Source organism: Phyllobates terribilis, unplaced genomic scaffold (assembly GCF_046119375.1).
Source record: "Phyllobates terribilis strain yellow unplaced genomic scaffold, ASM4611937v1 Scaffold_831__1_contigs__length_621364, whole genome shotgun sequence".
Taxonomy (NCBI): domain Eukaryota; kingdom Metazoa; phylum Chordata; class Amphibia; order Anura; family Dendrobatidae; genus Phyllobates; species Phyllobates terribilis.
In genome coordinates, this window is record NW_027363591.1 from 134,028 (window position 1) to 157,671 (window position 23,644).

General features: G+C 44.2%; 1 pseudogene; it reads left to right on the forward strand.

Annotated features, from left to right (window-relative positions):
• Positions 1 to 10,031, forward strand: part of LOC141240302 (uncharacterized) — a 63,514-nt pseudogene extending 53,483 nt beyond the window's left edge.
• Positions 10,032 to 23,644: the final 13,613 nt, after the last annotated feature.

Sequence of the window (23,644 nt, forward strand, 5' to 3'; positions counted from 1 at the left end):
AAGGGACAATGATGAGAGTTGGTTTCAGCAGCCAGCGCTTGGTATCAGTGCTAACTGTACTGCTTTTCCCAGGCGCCGGTACGTGTCACACTGACATACGGACTGCACACTGATGTGTTACACGGACATACAGATACACGGATGTCACCCTTATGCCACAGAGATGTCACATACAGATGGCACATGGACACAGACCATTGATCTCACCAGTACTAGTTTTTCCTATATGGGAATCACCAGGACATGTGAAGGAGGCCTAAGAAGGTATATTCTTCAGCCAAGGCCTCAGATGCCAATCTATGTATTGTGACAGTGGCTCTGTTAGTGAATCTATGCCTGCCACAATTAGGGTGGCCCATGGGGGCTGTCAAAGATTTGTGGAATTTTGGAATAAAATACCAATTGGCTTTTTTTGGGTACATAATACGTTTTTCAGCCTTCTTTTAGAATTTTGCCAAGCTCTACAAAATTTCGCAATAAATATTGTAATTTATTTCTAAACTTAAAGTTCATTGCGGAAAAATCCGCAGCATGTCCATTAATTTTGAGGAAACGCAGCGTTTTTGCCGCCATTGACTTGCATTGAATCGCATAATATCCGCATGACTACATGTGCACATGTGGATATTAAGCGATTCAATGTGCGGATGGTACCCGGGTCTGGAGAAGAGGAGACTCTCATCCAGACCCGGGTACCATAGAACCTGTAGTTAAAAAAGAATTAAAAGAAAAGCACCCAGTCTCCTGTATGGTGCGTCCTGTGTCTTCGGTGGCTCACGGTGGTGTAAAAGGACCTTCTATGACGTCATTTAGTCATGTGACGGGTCACGCGACCGCTGACGTAGGTTGTCGCTTGACCTGTCACATGACTAAATGACGTCATGGTAGGTCCTTTTACACCACCGCGAGCCGTCGAAGACACTGGAGAAGGAGACCGGAGGCCATTGGCAGGTGAGTTTAATGATTTTTTTTTATTTTTCGCCATTTTATTCTTTTTTTTACTATTGATGCTGCATTTGCAGCATCGTAACTTGGTCACACTATATAAATCCATGCCGGTTGAATGGATTTATATAGTGTGACCAAGTTGTCACGCACTTTCCAAGTGATGCTAAAATCGCTTGGAAACCGCTTGACAACCCGCATGCGGAAATGCAAGTGAAGAACGTTTCACATCCGCATGTCCCTGGCAGGAAAAACGCATGTACAATCCGCATGTACAATCCGCATGCGTTTTTCCTGCCAGGGAGATGCAGAAAAAATCTGGAGAATTTCAGCATCGTGGGCACTTAGCTTAAAAAACTTTACTTCAGGTTCTCAGATGCTGAGTGTGAATTCTGTTCTGTAGGCAGACAGCAAAGTCGCATCTCTTTGAAGGGAGACAACACTGAGTCCTTGATACCCGATCACACATGGAGTCTCTGCTGGTTTTCTGGATGTAATTAAAGGTGCGGCAGTGCTGAATGTTTTAAACAGATGGATTTTTTTTACTGCTTTAAAAAAAGTCAAATTGAATATTTGCAAAGTGAAATTCATTCATTAAACAAAAATGTAAGCCCGGTAATAACAGTGAAGTGTTCGCCTCATCTATCATGAAGTCAGTCAAGTTACTAATAATAAGATCTTTTGTATAGTTTCCGTCCAGTGTCTCCAAGCAACTTGCTTCTATTTTTCTCCTGTTTTTCTTGGGTCGTCTCCTCTGATCGATTTCCTAAAAGGATATTTAATGCACCGGGTGTGGAAAATGTTTTGGAGATTTTTCGCGGCGGTTTCTGGACAGACTGCTGGAAACTTTCTGATGTGCTGGAGTCTGAATCTGTAGTCCAATAATCAGTTGATCTTTTTTTCTGATATTTCCGCTGTCTAATTTTTTTGTTGACCCCAGTGGAAAATCCGACCAGCGTTATAATCTGATTTGTCTCGTAAAAATGTATCTTTCTTTCTTTCTCTGTTTTATTTCCGTCTGTATAGGGACCAATTTCTTCTCTAATTTGGAGAAAAACGTTGTAACTTAATTATTTGTGCCTCAAGTGAGAAGTTGAAGTTCTATTTTTACTTTTTCCAACTCTGGGGCTACTTCATTATATTCTTTTTCGTTCTGCTTAAGGGTTAAATCCATCAGATTTTTTTGTGTAGTTTAAGTGTATTTTTTTCCCAAGATATCACAAAGTTCTTATTTTTGGGAAATTTAAACATCTCTTTGAAGACTCAGAGCGCCCTAGGGACTCGTTCACGTTCCTGATTAGATTTAAGGGAATTAATCTTCCAAAATAGGCGGTATCTCCTTTTCCGCTAAATGAGTAATTCTTCTTTCCCGAACCTGGATACTGATGACCTGTAACTCATAGTTTAGGTTGCAGTCCATAAAAATCGCACCTGTGTCTAGACGTAGTGCCCAGATTGTGCTCCAGGAGACCCACACCGTAAATTAAGTGGGTTCTTCTCACTATAGTAATGCCAAATACATGGATGATAAATGTGTTTTGGGCGCACTGCAAGGCTCAGAAGCGAGGGGAGATCTGACTTTGGGAGAGCGGATATTGCTGGATTGGTTTATGGAAGCCATGTTGCTTTTTAAGAGCCTTTCAGCCACTAATAATGTGGAAATCTCTGTTTTTCCACTAACAGATGATGGACCTGAGTGGGGACTTGATTATTGTGAGATGTGTAGAAGTTTTTATTCTCCTCTCCAGGGCAACAATCCCTACTCCACAAACTTGCATACCCTCGCAGAAATCTCAAACACCTTGACCTACACTCACGCTCTGAATCCCCTCTCCCTCTTATAGACATTAGTTCTTTACATGATGCAGATGTTGCTGCCACTTTATACAACACCACAACAGCTGCAGCTCTCGATTCGGTCGCTCCCCTCACACATACCAAAGCTTGCACAATCAACAGATAACCCTGGCACACCACCCTAACTAAAGAACTGCGAGGGGCCTCCAGGGTTGCTGAGCGTAGATGGAAAAGGTCCCACTCCAATGAGCACTTCATCGCATTCAAACAGTCCCTCACTACCTTCAAGTCCACACTCACTGCAGCAAAACAAACATACTTCGCATCTCTCATATCCTCCCTGGCTCACAACCCCAAACAACTATTCAACACCTTCAATTCTCTTCTCCGTCCTTCAATGCCTCCTCCCTCTCCTCTTATTTCAGCTGAAGACTTTGCCTCATTCTTCAAGCAGAAGATTGACACCATCAGACAAAGCTTTTGCCTAAAGCCCCCTCAGCCCCTCCCCACACCTACTCAACCCTCCTCCTCCAAAACCACCTTCTCCACCATTACGGAAGATCAACTTTCCTCTTTACTCTCCAAATCACACCTCACCACCTGTAAACTTGACCCAATCCTGTCCCACCTCATCCCAAATCTTACCACTATCTTCATCCCAGTCCTAGCCCACCTCTTCAACCTGTCATTAACAACTGGTGTCTTCCCCTCATGCTTCAAACATGCCTCAATCACACCCATCCTCAAAAAGCCCTCCCTTGACCCATCCTCTCTGACTAGCTATCGCCCCATATCACTTCTCCCCTATGCCTCAAAACTACTGGAACAACACGTCCATTCTGAGCTGTCCTCCCACCTCTCCTCCTGCTCCCTCTTCGACCGCCTACAATCTGGTTTCCGACCGCACCATTCTACTGAAACTGCCCTTACCAAAGTCACCAATGACCTACTAACTGCCAAATCTAAGCGACACTACTCTGTCCTCCTCCTCCTAGACCTGTCATCTGCCTTCGACACAGCGGACCATTCCCTCTTACTACAAACTCTCTCATCTCTCGGCATCACAGACTTGGCCCTATCCTGGATCTCCTCATACCTAACAGACAGGACATTCAGTGTCTCTCACTCATACACCACCTCCTCATCTCGCCCCCTATCTGTCGGTGTCCCCCAAGGTTCAGTTCTAGGACCCCTGCTCTTCTCCATCTACACCTTCGGCCTGGGACAGCTCATAGAGTCTCATGGCTTTCATTATCACCTCTATGCTGATGACATACAGATCTACCTCTCTGGACCCGATATCACCTCCTTACTAACCAAAATACCACAATGTCTGTCTGCTATTTCATCCTTCTCTGCTAGATTTCTAAAACTTAACATGGACAAAGCAGAATTCATCATCTTTCCGCCATCTCATTCACCACCCCCCCAACTGACCTATCTATCATCGTCAATGGCTGTCCACTCTCTCCTGTCCATCAAGCTCGCTGCCTTGGGGTAACCCTGGACTCTGATCTCTCCTTCAAACCACATATCCAAGCCCTTTCCACTTCCTGCCGACTCCAACTCAAAAATATCTCCCGGATCCGCACATTCCTCAACCACGAATCTGCAAAAACACTAGTGCACGTCCTCATCATCTCCCGCCTTGACTACTGCAACCTCCTGCTCAGTGGCCTCCCTTCCAACATTATTGCACCCCTCCAATCCATCCTAAACTCTGCTGCCCGACTAATCCACCTGTCCCCCCGCTATTCCCCGGCCTCTCCTCTCTGTCAATCTCTTCACTGGCTCCCCATTGCTCAGAGACTCCAGTTCAAAACCCTAACCATGACATACAAAACCATTCACAACCTATCTCCTCCATATATCTCTGACCTAGTCTCCCGTTACATACTCGCACGCAACCTCTGATCCTCACAAGATCTCCTTCTCTACTCCCCTCTTATCTCCTCCTCCCACAATCGCATACTAGATTTCTCCTGTGCTTCCCCCTTACTCTGGAACTCTCTAACCCAACACGTCAGACTCTCGCCTACCGTGGAAACCTTCAAAAGGAGCCTGAAGACCAACCTCTTCCGACAAGCCTACAACCTGCAGTAACCACTGATCCACCACACCACTGCACGACCAGCTCTACACTCACAAACTGTATCCTCACCCATCCCTTGTAGATTGTGAGCCCTCACGGGCAGGGACCTCGCTCCTCCTGTACCAGTCGCTGTCACATTGTGTTCAAGATTAGTGTAATTGTTCTTGTATGTATACCCCTTTTTCACATGTAAAGTGCCATGGAATAAATGGCGCTATAATAATAAATAATAATTCAATGTTTTTACATAACTTCCCATTTGTACGGATAGTTTAAGTAGAAATGTTCAAAAATATAAATTTCATGGATATTTTGTTCAAAAATAATAATTGTTTTTATTCTTAGCAGATGACTGTACCAGGAGATCAGAGGGACAGCTGACATCTTCAATTTTTAAATCAGATGATCTTGAGATCCCACAGGATACAATTGAAATGAATGTCATTACTCCAGATATACCATTGTCCCTTCACAGCAAAGATCAATTATCTGATCCTTTGAAACAGGTCCTGTCTTCTGATTCATTACTGACTACCAAGGAAAATCTAAGTCACAAAATAAGCATTAAAAAACGAATTGCTTCTAAAGCAAAGAAGCCATTTTCCTGTTCAGAATGTGGGAAATGTTTTAACCAGTATTGGATCCTTGTTAATCACCAGAGAAGTCACACAGGGGAGAAGCTTTTTTCATGTTCAGAATGTGGGAAATGTTATAACCAGAAATCAGATCTTGTTAATCACCAGAGAACTCACACAGGGGAGAAGCCTTTTTCATGCTCAGAATGTGGGAAATGTTTTAACTACAAATCAGTTCTTGTTAAACACCAGAGAACTCACAGAGGGGAGAAGCCTTTTTCATGTTCAGAATGTGGGAAATGTTTTGTACAGAAATCACAGCTTATCGCACATCAGAAGACTCATACAGTGGAGAAGCCTTTTTCATGTTCAGAATGTGGGAAATGTTTTAAGTACAAATCAGTTCTTGTTAATCATAAGAGAACCCACACAGGGGAGAAACCCTTTTCCTGTTCAGAATGTGAGAAATGTTTTTACAGAAATCACAGCTTATCGCACACCAGAGAACTCACACAGGGGAGAAGCCTTTTTCATGTTCAGAATGTGGGAAATGTTTTAACCAGAAATCAGATTTTGTTAAGCACCAGAGAACTCACACAGGGGAGAAGCCTTTTTCCTGTTCAGAATGTGAAAAATGTTTTAACCAGAAATCAGATCTTGTTCGTCACCAGAGAACTCACACAGGGGAGAAGCCCTTTTTATGTTCAGATTGTGGGAAATGTTTTGTGCAGAAATCACACCTTGTTAGACACCAGACACTTCACACAGGGGAGAAGCCGTTTTCTTGTTCTTAATGTGGGAAATATTTTACGAGGATATCAGCTGTTAATAAACATCAGAAAAGTCACACAATGAAGGAGCCTTTTTCCTGTTCAGAAAGTGGGAATTGTTTAACCATAAATTGATTTTTGTTATACACCAAATAACTCACTCGGGAAAAGCATTTTTCATGTTCAGAATGTGGGAAATGTTTTAACCCCTTTCTGACATTTGTGGTAATAATACGTCATGGTGCCCTGGGCCTATTGGGCCAGTGACGTACTATTACTTCATGTGGTGATCACGCCCACACACAAGCGGTGCGGGTCGATCGCTGCTGACTGTCAGCTATTTGCAGGGAGTGGTCCCGCACCGCTCCCTGCACATTAACCCCTGAAATGCTGCATTCGAAGTCGAGGGAAAGAGGGGGTAAGCACCGATGCTTACCTCCTCTGCCGGTGTCCCACACTATCTGCAGCGGCTCCCGGATGTTATCATGATGATCCGATGTCGTCATGACAGCATCTCGGTCACCAGACAGCAGGAAGTTACTTTGGTCATGCGCAGTGCATGACCAAAGTAACTTCTCCCTCTGCAGCTGTGACAGCCTGGATAGCACAGGGATGCTGCTGCATTCCTGTGCTATACAGGCAATCTGAATGTGAAAAGTGAAAGTCCCATAGTGGGACAATGTGTAAAAGTACCAAAAGGCTCAGAAAGTGAAAAAAAAAATTGTAAAAATATTTTTAAAAAAATAAAAATATACTGTACCCATAAATAAATATTATCGTGAAAGCAAAAAAAACAATAAAATTACACATATGTGGTATCACTCCGTCCAGAACGACCTGACCTATAAAACTGTCCCACTAGTTAACCCCTTTAGTGAACACGGTAAAAAAAAACAAAGCAAAAAACGATGATTTATCATCATACCGCCAATAAAAAATGCAATAAAACGCGATCAAAATGACGAATGCAAAAAAATGGTACCGCTGAAAACATCATCTTGTCCCGCAAAAAACAAGCTGCCTTGCTCCATCAGCCAAAAAATAAAAAAGTTATAGCCCTCAGAATAAAGCGATACAAAAAAAATATTTTTTCTATAAAATAGTTTTTATTGTGTAAAAGCGCCAAAACATAAAAAAAGATATAAATGTGGTACCACTGTAAACGTACTGAACCGAAGAATAATGCTGCCTTATCAATTTTACCAAATGTGGAATGGCATAAAAAAAAAAAAAATTCCGGAATTGTTGATTTTTGTTTATTCCGCCTCCCAAAAATCAAAATAGAAAGCGATCAAAAAATGTCACGTGCCTGAAAATGGCACCAATAACAACGTCAACTTGTCCTGCAAAAAACAAGCCATCACATGACTGTCGGCCAAAATGTGGAAAAATTATAGCTCTCAAAATATGGTGATGCAAAAACTAGCCTTTGCAAAAAAAAAAAGCGTCTTTTCATGTGACATCTGTCAGTCATAAAAAACTGATATGGATCTGGTAACTCTGTAATCGTACCGACCCGAAGAATAAAGTGTCTTAATCAATTATACCGTACGAGAAACGGCATAAAAAATAAACTCTAGGGTTGGGCTAGGGTTAGGTTTGGGTTAGTGTTAGGGTTGGGCTAGGGTTAGAGTTGGGTTAGAGTTGGGTTAGAGTTGGGTTAGAGTTGGGTTAGAGTTGGGTTAGAGTTGGGTTAGGGTTGGGCTAGGGTTGGGTTAGGGTTGGGCTAGGGTTGTGTTAGGGTTGGGCTAGGGTTATGGTTGGGTTAGGGGTGGGCTAGGGTTGGTGTTGGGATTTTTTCAAAAGTAAAGAAAAAAAATGACAACGATATGGTGACTAGTGTTAAGCGCAAGTGCTCGCTACTTGAGTTTGCTTCGGGAGCTCGGGTATGCACTGAGTATAGCGGGTGCTCGAGTGACATGATTGAGTCTCTGCCCCATATGTTTTGCAGCCGTTATACAGCCAAAAAAACCTTCGGAAATTGCCTGCCATGCATGAGCTATCCCCGCATGTTTTTTTTTGGGGTGTCTAATAACCGTGAAACATGCGGGCAGGGACTCGAGCATGTCACTTGAGCACCCGCTATACATGGTGCATACCTGAGTACCCAATGCAATTCAAGTAGCGAGCACTTGCGCTCAAGAGTAATGACAACTTATTCAATATGATGACCTAATGTTATCAAATTCTGTGTCGTACCTCTGGGTTCAAAATGTTCACTATACCCCTTGATAAAATCCTTGAGGGGTCTAGTTTCCAAAATGGGGTCAATTCTTGTGGATTTCCACTATTTAGGTGCATCAGGGGCTCTCCAAAAGCAACATGACGTCCGCTAATTATTCAAGAAAATTTTACATTCAAAAAGTCAAATGGCGCTCCTTCCCTTCCGAACTCTGCCGTGCGCCCAAACAGTGTATTTTCCCCACATATAGGGTATAGGCTTACTCAGGAGAAATTGCACAAGAAATTGCATGGTGCAATTTCTCCTGTTATTCTTATGAAAATGCAAAATTGGAGGCTGAAAAACATTTTTGTTGGAAAAATGTGAAAATTTTATTTTTACGGCTCAATGTTTTAAACTTCTGTGAAGCACCTAGAGGTTCAAGGTGATCACCACACATCTAGATAAGTTCCCTGAGGGGTCTAGTTTCCAAAATGGGGTCACTTGTGGTGGGTTTCCACTGTTTAGGCACATTAGGGGCTCCCCAAACGCAACATGGCATCCCCTAATTGTTCACACAAATTTTACATTCAAAAAGTCAAATGGATCTCCTTCCTTTCCGAACCCTGCCATGCGCCCAGTGGTTTTCCTCTATATACGGGGTATCGGCGTTCTCAGAATGAATTGCACAACAAATTTTGTGGTCCATTTTTTCCTGATACCCTCGCGAAAATGAAAAAAATGGGGTCTAAACTAACATTTTTGTGAAAAAGTTAAATGCTAATTTTTTCTTCCACATTACAAAAATTCCTGTGAAGCACCTGAAGGGTTAATAAACGTATTGAATGTAGTTTTGAGCACCTTGAGGGGTGCAGTTTTTAGAATGGTGTCACTTTTCTGTATTTTCTGTCATAAAGGCCCCTCAAAGTCACTTCAAATGTGACGTGGTCCCTAAAAAAATGGTTTTGTAAATTTTGTTGTAAAAATGAGAAATCACTCGTCAACTGTTAACCCTTATAACTTCCTAAAAAAAAAATTTTGGTTCTAAAATTGTGCTGATGTAAAGTAGACATGTGGGAAATGTTATACATTAACTATTTTGTGTGACATATCTCTCTGATTTAAGGGCATAAAAATTCAAATTTTGAAAATTGCTAATTTTTTGCCAAATTTCATTTTTTTCACAAATAAACGCAAGTGATATCGAAGAAATTTTTCCACAATCATGAAGTACAATATGTCATGAAAAAACAGTCTCAGAATCAGGGGGATCCATTGAAGCGTTCCAGAGTAATTACCTCATAAAGTGACAGTGGTCAGAATTGTAAAAATTGGCCCGGTCATTAACGTGCAAACCAGGGGTTTACCAGAAATTGAATGTTGTTAAGCCCCAGCAAAACCACTCAGGGGAGAAGCCTTTTTCCTCTTCAGAATGTGGGAAATGTTATAACCAGAAATCAGATCTTGTTATACACCGGAAAACCCACACAGGGAAGAAGCTCTTTTCTTGTTAAGAATGTGGGAAATATTTTAGCCATCCATTAGCTTTTGTTAAGCACCAGATAACCCACACAGGGGAGAAGCCTTTTTCCTGTTCAGAATGTGGGAAATGTTATGTGAAGAAATCATTTCTTCTTAATCACCAGAGAATTCACACAGGGGAAAAGCTTTTTTTCATGATCAGAATGTGAGAAAAAAAATGTTTTAATCAATAAACTTTATTGAACACCAAATAACATAGTTTACAGCAGAATAATTATTTTACATGTCGTCATACAGTACATGTTCAGGAATTGTACCTATATAAAGCAATTGCTCATTCAATGTCATTCAAATAACGACCATATAGCTCTCCCGTTCCCAACCCAGAAATAACATCCACTCTCCCCACCCTCTCTGACTGTGTGCATTACAGTAAAACCATACCCACACTCAAGTAGGTGTTACTCTTAGACAGTTAGTCAAGTACATCAACCTACTAGCTAACACAAAAAACCCTTTGTCTATTTATCTTAAAAGGTAATCTTTAATAGTCATACTTGACACATATAACATACAACAAGTGCCCATAAAGTGCCCATAAAAAGTGACCTAGTGCCGGTAGAACTGTTCATTTATCATGATTATTTTTATGATTATTTTTTATTTTTTTTCCTTCTTTTTACACACCTTATTGCTGACGACGATAGTCTTCCACTACTGGATACTTAAAAATAGCAGGAGAAGGTTGTTGTAGATGGGGCTTATGAATGCATATCTATTATTTCCCAAGCTACACATATGCTACATATGCATTCATAAGCCCCATCTACAACACCCTTCTCCTGCTATTTTTAAGTTTAGTGACTGGTTGTGTATAGGCTGTTTTTGCCCAAGTTCCCACCTATAAAATTATATATCCAGTAGGGTAAGACTATCGTCGTCAGCAATAAGGTGTGTAAAAAGAAGGAAAAAAAATAAAAAATAATCATAAAAATAATCATGATAAATGAACAGTTCTACTGGCACTAGGTCACTTTTTATGGGCACTTTATGGGCACTTGTTGTATGTTATATGTGTCAAGTATGACTATTAAAGATTACCTTTTAAGATAAATAGACAAAGGGTTTTTTATGTTAGCCGGTATAATTATTCCCTTTTTACATGGAATCAAGACTATGTGATCTTACATCAACCTACTACCCAGACCGGTGATGATCATAATTTATAGGATCAGTAAATTAAATAAGACATCTCTAGCCAGCTCTTCCGAAACCACAGCTGTGCACCTAATCCAGTCTCCCCATACTTTACCCAATGTACCAATCGTCCCCTCTTGATATAAACCTTTTTTTCCATTAAAATAGTAGAGTTGAGAGCTTGGACCACTTCTTCTACACAGGGCTGTCTGGTTGCCAGCTAGTGTTTGGCAATGGATGGATCTTCTAGTCTAGCAGAGGATTTTAGCAATAGCTAACTGTACCTGGGGAGATCCTCCCACCTCCCCCGTTAATCCAAACACACAAGTTTTCGCACTAAGCGTGGTTTGGATATTAACACTTCTGCTATTAATCTATGTCAGGGTTCCACAGGGACAACACTGGGGAGATCACACAATATCTCACCACTGTCTTCACTCTGTTAGGATTTCGTCAGGGATCCATAAGCACACGATCCAGACTACTCACTACGCAGCTATCGGCAAGCGAGCAGAAAGCGAATGGCGTCACACCTCCGGATTCCAACACATGGAATATGTGTATTCACCCCTGGACGGTTACTGCCAGCTTCGCGATAGCCCAATTATTATTATTCGCTGCCACCACCGGCCGAGTTTGAAATATAATACAGGCCTGGCCGGACGCCTGCGTTCTGGTAGCATGTGACTTCGGGTGAGGGAACGATTACAGAGCAAAAGAAACAAAGCTATTAAATTTTATATTTAATCCAAAAGGGAGGCAGTGTTTATGAAAAATATACAAGATTTTACAAAAGGGGACAATACATACGCAGTTACACAAATAAAACAGAATTAAAGAAGAAGCTTACTATACGTTCGCAGAGATGACTCAATATAGGTGGAGGGGAGCTCTCCTATGACTTGACCGTTACCGAACAGGATCTGTTGCTTATAATAAATATATACTCCCAGCAATGAATACTACTCTATCCTCCGTGGATTCCTTTATCCACGGCTCAGGCCGTCTGCAGAGCTCTGTTGAATCCCCGGGAACTAATCTTCCTTGGCTAGATGTACATTTATCACAAGTCTGTGTCAGAGGAATCTTCCCTCGCATTTTAATTGGGCTGGCAACACCTAGCATTTGTTTACAAGGCACTTCTCATGTGTGTGTTAATTTTCATACAGACAGATGGTCCAAGTGTCAGCTCTTCTCTTTGAAAAATGGTGGATAAGGGAGGGGTGAGAGGGAAAAGGGGTTTGGGAGAGATTTTTAATATTTTCTCAGTATCTCCATGACAATCTACCTAACACCCTCCCTCCTCTCCCAAGTCACCACCAGTCTCGGGCATGTCCAAAACATTTGCATCAGGTCCGCATATTCTTCCCTGCAACACTGACAACAGCCACACATCATTAGGCCCATTCTATACAATACTTTGAGAATCCTATAAACTCTATGAACTAGAAACAGTTGAGACCTTCGTTGCGGTGTAATTATTGAAAGCAACTCTGGAGATTCCAGCACCTTGTTCCATTCCTCTGTAGAAATGCTACCCACATCCTCCTCCCAATTACTCCGAACCTGAGCCATGGGGTCACCCAATTCAGATTCACGCAAATCAAATTAAATTCCTGTTTCAGCTGTTTGAACTACTTGACATTGTTATCCCAGTATAGCTGATGCACATATTCCAATCCCTGATTCTTCCATTCTCCAAATCCCTCCAATCTCCGCAACTCCTCTAGATTAAAGTTATACCAGATAGGCATGTACTTTGAGCAGGTATGTCATTCCAAACAGCCTTTTACGTGTCCACCAAATTTTATGTACCAGTTACTGGGTAGGTTATGTACTCGAGCTACGTACAAATTTGTGAGATTCCAGTATCTCCAGTAAATTCTTCCTTCCCTCCCCAAGTATTTTAATATAATCGATCCTACTTCCTGGGCCATCTTCAGTGTCTAGCCTTAAAAGTGCTGAAATTGGGAAGCTAAGTAGTACCCCCATACAGTGGGTACAGAAAGTATTCAGACACCTTTACATTTTTCTCTCTTTGTTTCATTGCAGCCATTTGGTAAATTTTAAAAAGATCATTTTTTTCTCATTAAAGTACACTCTGCACCCCATCTTAACTGAAAAAAACCCAGAAATATAGCAATTTTTTCAAATCCAAAAGGAGCAGATTTAGACCAGTTTATTGTCAGCAGGGTCGCCATGAGGGCATTACTGCCCTTACTGGCGTATGGGGCCCGGTGAGTAGAGTGGCCCCAGCGAACTGAACTTGCGTCCTCAGACGCAGGTTCACTTTAAATCTATTGCCGTGTGGGAGTCTTCCCGCACCGCAATAGTTAAGTCGGCCGCCAATCACAGGCCGGTAGCTGACATCAGTGTGCACATCGCTGGTGTAGGACGTCACTGCCGGCCTGTAACTGGCTAACGTCCGTGCTTCAAATCAATGAAGGAGCGTCGCTGCTGGAGCAGCAGCAAGGTGAGAAGGAACTTTTTTTTTTTTGAGACATGGAGGCTGAATGGGAGATGAGACATGGGGGCAGGATGGGAGAAGAGACATGGGGGCAGGGTGGGAGATGAGACATGGGGGCAGGATGGGAGATGAGACATGGGGGCAGGATGGGAGAAGAGACATGGGGGCAGGATGGGAGAAGAGACATGGGGGCAGGATGGGAGAAGAGACATGGGGGCAGGATGGGAGAAGATACATGGGGGCAGGATGGGAGAAGAGATATGGGGGCAGGATGGGAGAAGAGATATGGGGGCAGAATGGGAGAAGAGACATGGGGGCGGAATGGGAGATGACACATGGGGGCGGAATGGAGAGATATGGGGCAGAATGGGAGATGAGACATGGGGGCAGAATGAAGAGACATGGGGGCAGAATGGGAGATATGACATGGGGCAGAATGAGAGATGAGACATGGGGGCAAATTGGGAGATGACACATGGGGGAAGAATTGAGAGACATGGGGGCAGAATGAGAGATGAGACATGGGGGCAAATTGGCAGATGCTACATGGGGGCAGAATGGAGAGACATGGGGCAGAATGGGAGATGACACGGGGGCAGAATGGAGAGACATGCGGGCAGGATGAGAGAACATGAGGGCAGGATGTGGAACAATATTACTGTAGGGGCTAATTAAAGGATTTTATTACTACTGTGATGTATTTTAATTTTGAGGATACTGTTTTCAGTGGGGAGGGGGCCCTATTACTATGTAGGGTGACACTTTGTCACTTTTTTTGTTCATCTGGTGTAGTGTAGAAATTGGGGAAAAACTAGGGAATGTGCTTTGGAAACTGCTCTAGATGTGTTTTTTTCTGCAGAGACGAGTTTTGGCTAGAAGAAGTGATGGCAGTCTGTGTTGGATGAACAAGAAAAGCTAAGATGAAGGACTTCAACTAGAGACGGCACTGGTGAGTCAGTGTGTTACCTGTACACTGACACTATACACTACATACTATACTGTCACGCCATATGTGGGAAAGACTTAGTGCTACACAAAGGGAAGAGGAAAAGGGAGCCCAGACTCTAAGGAAAAAAAGGGGGAAGTGGAGGCCTCCTAGTCTGGTTTAGTGTCACCCTGTCTCAACTACTGACCCTATATTGGCTCTTCACCAATCGCAGCACGCGTGCCTCGCCCTGACTTTCCCTGGCATATGGCTAAGGCTAGGGAAGGGAGGAGATGAGCACTAGTCGATCTCCACTAAACTCTATAGACAACAAGGGTAGACAAAAAGGGGGAGATTGGTTAGCTTTAGACGACTTCCAGACAAATGTGCACACGACCTCAAGCTCCAGAGGACAAAATACTGCTCTTGCTAAAGCCTAACAAGTAGTAATGAATATTGCCAGCACCTCCCTCTCAGACACACCAGGTATTTATATACCCAGGCCAGGGAGCTAATTAGCCAGAGGGAGGTAGCCGCTGGGTCCTAGAGACAGCCTCTTGCCTGTAAGAAGATGTCTGTAATGCCAAACGTAGAAATCTCCTGCAACCGAGTGCAGGGTGACTGTCATCTCTGATACACCTGTGACAGTACCCCCCCTGTCACTGGTGTGTCAGAGGTGACAGACAGTCGCCCTGCAGTTGGTTGCAGGAGATCTCTACTTTTGACATTGTAGACAGCTTCTTAGATAAGAGGCTGTCTTTAGGACCGAGCGGCTCCTCCCTGTTGCTAATTAGCTCTTTGGCCTGGGTGTATATATACCTGGTGTGTCTGAGAGGGAGTCACCGGCTATACTCATTTCTACTTGTGTGGCTTATCAGGAGTAGTACTTCATCCTCTCTGGAGCTTGAGGCCGTGTGCATATTTGGAGTCTTCTAAAAGCTAAGCAATTTCCTGTTTTGTCTTCCCTTGTTATCTTTAGTGTTTAGTGGAGGTTGACTAGGGCTCATCTCCTTCCATCCCTATCCGTAGCCATACGCCAGAGAAAGTAGGGCGAGGCACGCGTGCGGTGATTGCTGAAGATGCAATATAGGGACGTTAGTTGAGACAGGTTGACGCTAGACCAGGCTAGGAGGTCTCCACTTCCCCCTTTCCCTAGTGTCTGTACTCCTCCCTTTTCCCTCTGTGTTGCACTATCACCTGGCGTGACACCCCCTCTACGAGTGGCCTCCAGACACTCAGGAGTGGGTTTCTCAGGAAAAGAAATGTGGAATGAGCGAACCAATCTGGGAGCGTTCACCTCTGACGCTGAAACCCACATCTTCTCCTCTGGACCACAGCCTTTCCAGTGCACCAAGTATTGTAGAGAATGACGTTGGAGACAAGAACCTACAATCCTCGAAATCTGGAAATAGACATTACTCACATGTATTAAAACTGTCAAACAGTCGCAAATCATGCACACAGGAGCGATTCTAACATATCACCGAGCAGCTGTAAATACTCGGAGCTCGGCCCGAGCATACTCGGCGAAAGGGTTAACAGAACATATTTGCTCAACACTAGTAAGGACATGTGGAACACATTGTGGACCTTAAGGGCCTGAGGAAGTTCAAGACTAAAAGCTGATGGGTTAATGACGGCGGTTATTTTATAGGGACCAATATACCTAGGTCCCAGCTTCCAAGAAGGGACTTTCAGTATTATATTCCTGGTAGACAACCACGCAAAGTCATTCACATTCAAGTCCAGACCTGACAAGTGTTTTCTGCCAGCCATACGTTTATACCTGTCTCCCATGATCTTTAAATTACTCAGCACACCCTGCCATACCGAGGAGAGCGACAAAGCAAACCGTTCCTACTCAAGAACTCCTGAAGCTCCTCCCCAACTAAAGGTGCCAAACTGTGGGTGATAACTGTATGCACCGAAGAACGGTGACCGGCCAGTGGATTCTTGCTGATGATTATTAATGGCAAATTCTGCCAGCGGTAAGTAGGGTGCCCAATCCTCCTGATTTTCGGAGACGATACACCTGAGGTAGGTTTCCAAACTCTGACATGCTCGGTCTGACCATTCGACTGAGGGTGGAAGGCAGAGGAAAAGGACAGCTGCACCCCCAGTCGAGAACAGAATACCTTCCAGAACTTGGAAACAAACTGGATCCCCCAATCTAACACCACATCGTGACCCGTGAAGCTTCACAATCTCATTTATGAACAGCTGAGCAAGTGTCTCGGCATTTTGAAGTGCAGGCAATGCGACAAAGTGAACCGTTTACTGAACCTATCTACTAACACCAAAACCACTGTTTTGCCTGCAGAAACCGGTAGGTCAGTAATAAAATCCATGGACAAGTTTGTCCGTGGCCTGCTAAGGATAGGTAGTTGTAGAAGAGTACCAGACGGACGGGTATACAAAACCTTAGAATGCGCGCAAATACTACAAGCAGCTACGTGTTCAATCACATCCCGATGCAACCCCGGCCACCAAAAAAAACCAGAGAGGAGGTCTGCTCTTGTCTTACCACCTGGATGCCCAGCAAGCAGAGTTATGATGTTCCTAAATTACTTTGCGGCGCAGATCAGATGGTACAAATAACTTTCCTGAAGGGCAGGACGCAGGGGTGTCCCCATGTGCCTCCAACACCTCACCCTCCAGTTCAGGATAAAGTGCCGAAATGACTACCCCTTTCTTTAATATTGAGGCACGGTTCTCATGGTCATTACCACCAAGGAAGCTCCGAGACAAAGCATCAGCCTTGACATTTTTGACCCCTGGACCAAAAGTGACAACAAAATTGAACCTAGTAAAAAACAGGGACCATCTGGCTAGCCTAGGGTTGAGACGTTTAGCTGATATGAAGATATGACAGGTTCTTAGGGTAAGTAATAACAGTAATAGGATGGACAGCCCCCTTCAACGCCAATTTGATCGCCAAAAGTTCCCTATTACCCACGTCTTAATTTCTCTCAGCCGAAGACAATTTTTTAGAAAAGAAGGCGCATGGACACCATTTACCAGGGGACGAACCCTGAGACAACACAGCCCCAACCCCGATATCCGAAGCATCAGCTTCCACAATAAAGGGTTGATGAACATCGGGTTGACTGAGTTTAGGTACAGTGGCGAAATTATTTTTTAAAGAAGAAAAAGCCTGTAGGGAAGCATCCGACCATTTGGAAAAATCAGACACCTTCTTAGTCATGTCAGTAAGGGGTTTCACAATAACTAAGTAATTTTGGATGAATTTCCGGTAAAAATTAGTAAAGCCCAGAAAACGTTGTAGAGCCTTCAGGTTCTCGGGACGTTCCCAGTCAAGGACTGCACGGATCTTCTTTGGATCCATCCGAAAACCGGAAGATGACAACAAGTACCCCAAAAACTGCACCTCCTGAACAGCGAAAACACATTTTTCAAGTTTGGTGTCAAGTTTGTTATCCCTTAATGTAATAATAATAATTTTTATTTATATAGCGCCAACATATTCCGCAGCACTTTACAATTAAGCGGGGACATGTACATACAATAAATTGAATACAAGGTGAGACAGTTTAAACAGTTACATTAGGAGTGAGGTCCCTGCTCACAAGCTTACAATCTACAGGGAATTGGGGGGACACAATAGGTGAAAAGGGCTTGTTATTTCAGGTCTGGCAATTATAATAGGTATGGATTTTCATATAAAGCTGCAGGATCCGGTCATCAGCCAGTATGTTTAAGTGCAATAATCAAGTATCGAGTGCAGTTATCGTGTGCATGGAGGGTGTGGAGACAGATGAATAGTAGGATGCAGATTAAGAATAATATTTAGAAAGAGGGAACAGGGGAAAGTTAGTTTACTGAGTAGTTGCGGTGGTAGGCTTGTTTATAGAGATGGGTTTTTAAAGTGCGCTTGAAGACGTGGGGGATAGGCATGAGTCGCATCGTCGGGGGTAGAGCATTCCAGAGAACTGGCGCAGCACGAGAGAAGTCTTGGAGATGGAGATGCGAGGTTCGGATTATGGGGGATGTTAGTCTTCGGTTATTTGTAGAACGGAGGGTACGTGTAGGGCGATAGACAGAGATGAGAGAGGAAATATAAGGTAGTGCAGAACTGTGGAGAGCTTTGTGGATGAGAGAGGAGTTTATATTCTTGAGCACCTGCTTAACATGTACCTGATAAGTCTCAAAATCAGGTGAATAAACCAAAATATCGTCCAGGTAGACCACCACAAACCCCCCCCCCCCACATACACACAAACCAAATGATGGAAAATATCATTTATGAAATGCTGGAATACCTCAGGTGCATTGGTCAAACCAAGAATTCTCTGATTCTAACCAGGCTGTAGGCTTCCATTAAATTCATACCTTAGCTCCCACAACCTGGCTGAACTAATCAGAAATCAGAGGAAGACGGTATGGATCATGGATGGTAATTTGATTTACAGGGATGTAGACCGCCATATTTTTTTTCACAAAGAAGAACCCTGCTGCCAAGGGCAAAGATGAGGGTCTGATTTGTCCCTTCTCCAGACTTTCTGCAATTAAATCCTTCACGTCTTGTCTCTCAAGGCCAGAAAGATTATACAGTCTGGACTGCGGTAGTTTAGTTCCAGGGGTCAGGTTAATAGGACAGTCATAAGCACAATGAGGAGACAAATCCTGACACTCCATCTCAGAAAAAACGTCTCCAAAACCAGACAGAAAAGCAGGTAATATTTCCGTAAAGAGACAGTAGCAAGGGAAATATCTAAACAGTTCTCATGGCAGTAATCTCCCCATTCAATAACCTCCCCGGCTTGCCAATCCACCAACGGATTATGTTTAATAAGCCAAGGGATACCCAAGACAATCGGTGTGGGAAGATTGTCCAGAGCATAGCAAGGGATTATTTCACAATGAACTGACCCCATCCTCAGTTTTACATTATGTACAATCTGAGTAAATGCTTTCAGTGCAAGTGGCGCCGAGTCGATGGTGAAAATGGAAATAGGTTTATCTAAAGTACAGCAAGCAAGACCATGAGTTTTCACAAACTCAGCATCCACTATGTTGACTCCGGCTCCACTGTCAACAAACACAGAAATTTTCTTGGTTTTGCTCTCTAGCACCACCTCTGCTGTCAGGACAAAGCGGGAACTGCAGTTTGACCACAAATGCACCCCTTGTTTATTCCACTCCAGACTACCAAGAGTTAATCGACTCTCCTTTTGTTTAGTAATTGAAGCACTGGTCCCAACAAAATGTCCCTTTTTCCCACAAAAAAAAATATGCCTTTTTTTTTGCGAATCTCCGGGGAGATGTATGATGCAGAGACACCCCCTAATTGCATTGAGTCATTCCATTTGGAATCCGTTGCCCATCTATGGAATTCCAAACTGTATGTCTCCACTGGCCGATTCCCCTGCTGAAGGCAATGTAGCCTAGACTCAGCCAAGGCGACTCAGTCAGGGTCATCATAGATGAAGTCCAGAGCCCCAAAAAAGCCCTCCACAGACTGGAGACAAACAGGGTCCTGCGGTAAAGAAAATGTCTAGGATTGAGGATCTTCCTGCAGTAGAAAGATTACAATTCCAACCTGTTGCTCCTCATTTCTGGAGGAATAGGGACGAAGTTTAACATACAGTTTGCAGGCCTCCTTGAATGCACAAAAACTTGTCTCTACCTCCAGAAAACCTGTCCAGGAGGGCAACCTTGGGTTCAGGCTGGGCAGGCCTACTTGCCATATTGGCGACCTGCAGCTGCTGATGCTGCTGTTGAACCTCACAGCGGAGGTCATTCACCTCCTGAGACAGAGAGCGAAACTGCTCTGCGAGCTCTGCAACTTGAACCCATACCAAGGGAGGAAGGAAAAAAATGGTCCACACCCAAGAACACACAGAGAAAAAAAAACAAAATGTCAGTTTTTTTTTTCCTTTTCAAAACGTGCTCGGCCGGTGATAATGTCACTCCAGGTGTGGGAAAGACTTAATGCTACACAAATGGAAGAGGGAAAGGGAGCCCAGACTCTAGGGAAAAAAGGGGGAAGTGGAGACCTCCTAGTCTGGTCTAGTGTCACCCTGTCTCAACTACCGACCCTATATTGCCTCTTCAGCAATCGCCGCACGCGTGCCTCGCCCTGGCATATGGCTAAAGCTAGGGAAGGGAGGAGATGAGCACTAGTCGATCTCTACTAAACTCTATAGACAACAAGGGTAGATAAACGGGAGCTTTAGACGACTTCCAGACAAATGCGCACATGGCCTCAAGCTCCAGAGAGGACGAAGTACTACTCTTGCTAAAGCCTCACAGGTAGTAATGAATATTGCCGGCACCTCCCTTTCAGACACACCAGGTATTTATACACCCAGGCAAGGGAGCGAATTAGCCAGAGGGAGGTAGCCTCTGGGTCCTAGAGACAGCCTCTAGCCTCTAAGAAGCAGTCTGTAATGCCAAATGTAGAGATATCCTGCAACCAAGTGTAGGGCGACTGTCTGTCACCTGTGATACACCCGTGACATACAGTACAGACCAAAAGTTTGGACACACCTTCTCATTTAAAGATTTTTCTGTATTTTCATGACTATGAAAATTGTACATTCACACTGAAGGCATCAAAACTATGAATTAACACATGTGGAATTATATACTTAACAAAAAAGTGTGAAACAACTGAAAATATGTCTTATATTCTAGGTTCTTCAAAGTAGCCACCTTTTGCTTTGATGACTGCTTTTCACACTCTTGGCATTCTCTTGATGAGCTTCAAGGGGTAGTCACCAGAAATGGTTTTCACTTCACAGGTGTGCCCTGTCAGGTTTAATAAGTGGGATTTCTTGCCTTATAAATGGGGTTGGGACCATCAGTTGTGTTGTGCAGAAGTCTGGTGGATACACAGCTGATAGTCCTACTGAATAGACTGTTAGAATTTGTATTATGGCAAGAAAAAAGCAGCTAAGTAAAGAAAAACGAGTGGCCATCATTGCTTTAAGAAATGAAGGTCAGTCAGTCCGAAAAATTGGGAAAACTTTGAAAGTATTGTAGTAGTCAGTCACTATGTCATGGTAATATGTGGCCTTCCATGGTGTGGCAGTATGTGTTCCTTGTATGTGGTATTATTTGGTCAATATGTGATGGTAATTGTAACATCCCTGGCGGCGTGCTGGCATGGCTTACCATCTCCCACCATGCAAGACCGCCAACTTACCTACCAGTACAGGCTGTGCACTATGCTCTTCTACTTCCTGTGTGCATGTCTCTTGTCTGCTGGCTTAGGGTGGCAGCGCTGGAAGTTCCTGATTCTTAAAGATACAGTGTGCGCATTCCTAATGCGTCCCCAGCCTATTACTGTGAGTCATTGGATACTTAAACCTCCTCCACCCAGTAGGAGGGACCTGAGCAACACTTTCTTACAGTGTGTTCTGTGCAACTGTGAGTTGCCAGGTCCTGTCATGAATCTTGCCCGTTTCAGCCACCCTGGGGGCTGAGTACCCAGGCCCTTTACCTGTATCTGTGACTTCTAGTCTATTTATCGTCTCTGACATGCAGGCCTTCCTGGTGGACTTTCTAATGGTCTTCGATGACCCTAACCCTGAATCTTCTGATAAAGCTTCCCTTCCCAATATCCTGGAGCAGTCCAGATGGGTGATGCGTGTAGGTAGCCCATCAGTTCCCCAGCCTGAAGAGGCTGCTGCCCACGCAGAATCCACAGTGGATGACAATGCTCCGCAGAATACTTCCCTTCCCAACCTCAAGAGGCTGTCCAGACGAGCAAAGCATAGAGGTAAACCATCACGTCCGGTTCTGTCCTCCCAAAGACCTCCTGTTCCCCAGCCTGTAGAGGCAGCTACCTGCACAGAATCCATGAAGGTTGACCATGTTTGTCAGGCAAAGCAGAGGCCAGAACTCAGTCATAAAATTGGATTGCGGACCCACTGCGATCTTTGAAGGTTGGAGAGTCCCAAGACATTAGGCCTGTAGGAAAGGCTGCCCTTGGCGTTAGTGTTTCCTCTCCACAGATGACCGTGACTGTCTCCGTGGCAAGTGAAGACCTCGGATTAACCGGAAGTTTCGGGCTGAAAGCCATGAAGAGTCGGTGTCTGATCCCCATCCGACAACTCCAGAATCTGGTTTGGGCATTGTCAGGGGAAGGACGAGTCCTACTCAGAAACAGTCAAAATATGTCTGTACAAATTAAGCTCCAGATTGGAGCATTACACATGAAGAAGTTCACATTCCAGGTGCTGTCTGGCTTACCCACAGGTCGTCCAGAGCCTAGAGCTCTAGTGCCTGCTCAGGTCTGGAGATCCTGCATGGTGTTTCCTGGGGGACTGCTGAGGTACAAGTCTCCATATCTTCAGGACAATCAGCAATATCTTCTTCTTCTTCACCAGATCTGCTAGTCGCTGACTCGCTGTGCGCTGAGGTCTCCGAAGGAAGGGAAGCGGAGGCAATTTCCCCACACAGTCTCGACGATTGTACCAATGATCTGGCTTCAGGTACCGCCGCGCCTCGTAGACTTGTCATCTCAGAGACCAGACTGAAGATGGTCCCGAAGCAAGGATCTTCCATCTCTAATAAATCTGGCAATAAGTCCATCAAGTCGGTGGCTACCCCCAAGTCTCTGCACCCCTCCTACCAGGTGGAGGATCTCCAGTTGTCCCTTGAATTCTTTGGGGTGCTACCCAATAATAAAAAATGGAGAGAGACTTTCCTATGTCCTGTTCCTGGTACTTTGTCCACTTCATCTGATGCTGAGGATGGCTTGATGGGAGGAAGCATCCTAGTCACCAAGATGGTGAGACCTTTCTCGTTCCCTCTAGTGGACAGAAGAGGTAGTCTTTTTGAAGAGAAGTCTTGGGAGTCCATTGAGAAGGATTGGCCTCCAACTTCTCTGCCGAAAATCCTTGCAGGCTTGAAGAAGAGAGGGCGTAATGGGGGGTACTATAACATCCCTGGCGGCGTGCTGGCATGGCTTTCCATCTCCCACCATGCAAGACCGCCAACTTACCTACCAGTCCAGGCTGTGCACTATGCTCTTCTACTTGCTGTGTGCATGTCTCTTGTCTGCTGGCTTAGGGTGGCGGCGCTGGAACTTCCTGACTCTTAAAGTTACAGTGTGCGCAGTCCTAATGTGCCCCCAGCCTATTGCTGTGAGTCACTGGATACTAAAACCTCCTCCACCCAGTAGGAGGGGCCTGAGCAACACTTTTTTGCAGTGTGTTCTGTGCAACTGTGAGTTGCCAGGTCCTGTCCTGAATCTTGTCTGTTTC